This window comes from Morone saxatilis, unplaced genomic scaffold, assembly GCF_004916995.1.
Source record: "Morone saxatilis isolate NCDOM2014 unplaced genomic scaffold, NCSU_SB_2.0 Contig10, whole genome shotgun sequence".
Lineage (NCBI taxonomy): Eukaryota > Metazoa > Chordata > Actinopteri > Moronidae > Morone > Morone saxatilis.
Genome location: NW_023339652.1, coordinates 1,847,939 through 1,851,673, shown reverse-complemented (window position 1 = coordinate 1,851,673; position 3,735 = coordinate 1,847,939).

Here is a 3,735-nt window from a genome sequence, read left to right as displayed (position 1 = left end):
GATGTTTTTAGCCTAGCTTAGCACAAAGACTGGAAGCAGAGGGAAACTGGTAGCCTAGCTCTTAAAAAGTGAAAAAAATATGCCTTAAACCTCATTTTACCACAGATGTTAAGGCCTCTGCGTGCTTCAAACTCGGTGTCGGATTGTCTGACAGCGTTCTGAAAATAGACCCGTTATAAGCCCCGCCCCTTTTCCTACAGAGCAGAAAAGGGGCGGGCCTTAACAACAGACTGCAACGTCTTCAACCTGCCGTCCAATCCTACTTCATCTGAAGCACACTGAGACCTTCAGATCTGGTCAAAACTAACCATTACGGTCCCAGAAGTCGCATTAAATGACGGACCCCGCCGCGGCCTGTTACTGTGGAAGCTGGAAAGGTCTGACTGCAGCCGTCTGATTGGCCGATCTCTCAGGTGGGACGTCCAGGTGCCACGTAGCATTTATAATGTGTATTATAAACTGTTTATGACACTATGAAGCAGCTCTAAAGTGGTGCATTTTAAAGCAATCTATTTACCAACAACTGTCCTCCTGATGAATGGTTGAGAACACAGTATGGCACAGCTGTAATCACACACATTTATGAATTAATCATTTAGCATTAAGTTTATACATTTATAGATACTGATTCACCCTCTATGACAACTGAGCAAACTCTATTCATTCATGACAGCTAGCGAGTGGATTTAAACACAATGAATAGTCTGCATGTGCATAAACAGTTAATAATATAGTCCTAAAACAGTAATTACGTATCATTAAATAGGATTATTGCATTATCAATCATTCATTAACTGTTTACAAACCAGGAGAAGTTGCTAAATAGATTAATAAAAACTTTAAAATGGAAATATATTTCTTTACAACTGCATTATAGGGTCAGTGTTTATATACTGATTATAAATACTGAATATTTAGTCCAATAGGAGTTAAATACGACTAAAGAGCAGAAGGTGTTTCTGCCCTCTGACCACAAGGGGGCAGTGGTGAGCCCGTTGTGGTTTGTCGTGCAAGAAAAAAGCAAAGACCAGTTTAACGCGAACGAGAGACGCCAACGGCTGCAACCAAACCTTTCACCTGGAAGCTTCTGCTCGGCATGCAAACTGTCGCAGCACCTCCTGCAGCTCAGACTGAGTACTGACAGAAACATCAACATGCTACATGACTGAACGTACTGAAGGAGAACCAGAAATACTGACGGCAGTACCGACGCCGCGCCGCACCGCAGAACTCCCCGGTAGTACAACACTGTGCACAGCAGTACTCACAGAGGTCACTGGTCCGACAACGCACTGTATCTGTAAGATCACCACTCTCACTTTACAAACAGAACACAGGTATTTTCAAAAGGCTTTCTGTGGCTGCTGCGTCACAGGCCACGCCCCCTCACCGTTTAAATAACCACGGCGGGGGGGGCGGGGCTTCAGCTTCAACCTCCTCCGTTGGTCTCAACCTCAGCCGTGCTACCGTTAAAAACAAACACTGAGATTGTAGTTCGGCTTCTTTAACTGGAGAGAATATCTAAAGTGTGGATACGGAGGACCAGACGCGACTTTTTTTGGTCACCTTCGAGCCTCCGTACCTGGATAGTTTCATATATTCCCACCAGTTAAAGGAAGTTTTAAACCACTGACGGATAATTCAGTGTTTCCCTCTCAGATGTGTTGTGTTAATAACATTAATAATCAGGTAATAATATGGTTAATAATATGGAAACAACACCTGCGGGCTGCCTGCTCAGTAAATATAACACAACCCCCCCAATCCCACTGCACCCTCCCTCTGGCCAAAGAAAGGTCATCACAGAAACTGGCCTGGTTCACTGTTGTTAATGCAGCTCACACACACACACACCACACCCTTAAACCACCCACACACCACCAAACACACATACAGAAACACTATTCACACCACAACTACAATAGTGTCAGTGTGACTTTGCTGTCTATAGGCAACTGTTCCCGCCCTGAGCAGCAGATCTTGGAAGTCACTCACCTGCGCTGGTAGCTTTGAAGCGACGCGGTGAGCTTGACTACAGACTGCTGTCTCCCTCCCCGCCTCCCCCCGCTCTGCCCCTCCACCCCAACCCAACCTCCTCCCCTCCCCCCAAAAAAATTCAAAATCAAAACATTAAATGACTTTTAATATCTTTTCCAACATGGAAAACATAATAATACCACTGTATGGGATCCACAGGTTCGATTCGGTAGCCCTGTTGCATACGCGACAAGGGTCGGCCGTGTTAGCGTGGTTACAATCACCGGGGTAACCGTGGCAAATCATGGCGACATAAGCGAAAAAGTGGTCAAACTGCGTGCGAATGGCTCGGTGAAGCGCTGGAAAATAAGGAAAATGTAAGAAGAAAGAAACATTTTAAAAATTCAAAAAAGCAATGAAGCACTCCCTTTAGCGGAAGATGGCCTTAGCAGAGAGCATGAGTGGGTATACTGTTAGTTTTAGATTTGGCATGTTGTTTGGACAGCCCCATTTCCCTGCAACATCATCTTCCATCATCAATCTCGTTCGCCTGTTTGCCGCCTAGCCGTTGCTGCAGTCTTTGTTTGATTGGTTTTGTTTTTTTTTTTTTTATGTTTCCAAGGCAACAGTCTCCCGTCAAGACAGTGTGTGGGGGGGGGATGGGAGATGTTGGTTTCGTCACGGTTAACAGATTTGTTCGAGAAGGTGGCTGATGTTGATTGATTGACATTGTTTGTGTTAAGGGGCCGTGGGCCCAGCCTGAGATGTGGGGTTGATTGGTTGTTGTTTTTCGGTCGGTTGTGAGCAGAAAACTGGAGGAGGAGGAGGAAGGAGGTGGAAACGGTTAGTGCCGTGTGTGTGTGTGTTGTCTGTCCTTGTGTGTGTGTGTGTGTCTGTTGTGGTTGTGGTGTGTGTGTGTGTGTGTGGTGTGTGGTGAACTTATGTCATTAGAGAAGTTGAACAGTTGCCTTTTTTGCGAGTTTTCCCCGGGGCTGGACTCTTCCTGTTTTAATCTGTCGCACAAGGCGTAGAGATCTCCACCACCACACACACACACAGTTCACAGACATCACACACACACACACACACCCACACACACACACCACACTTACACACACACACACAGATACATAGTATTTCGGGATAAAAGTAATAAAGTTTGCCAAAATAATGTCAGATTTTACACATTGAGGGACACTTGTCCACGCAACAGACCCAGCAAACAGAATGTAAAATTGTGACCCAAGCAGCCACAATTTAAAGTGTAAATTCTGGCTGCAGCCTTAATCAACCAAGATGCCATTCAATCAGCATTTTTTCAGGTACTTTTCAGGAAAATTGCAAAGATTACTTTTAATTATTGGCGTGATGAAATCTGTTGTTCCTTCTGAGTCCACGTTTAGAATGTAAAAGTAAACGGAAGTTTTAGGGAAAAGGAGAAACTGATGCCTCTTGGACTGGCTTTGCATTTAAACTAATGTTTGTGGTAGGCTCCAGTACATTCGCCCCAAAGTGCTTTACGGACTTTAAATTGTGAAGAATTTAAGGATAATTAAAATGTGTAAACCAGTGAATTAGCAGAGTTTGGTAGTTAGCGTCTATACTAAAACGAGATCTATCAGAACCGGACTGCACCCGGCACACTCGGGTCACTGGGTCGGTCGGGTTACCAGGTCTCACCTCTAATGTAACGTGTGTGTTTGTTGGTTGTGTTGGTGTGTGTGTGGTGTGGTTGGTTGTTGTGGTCTCCTCGTTGAC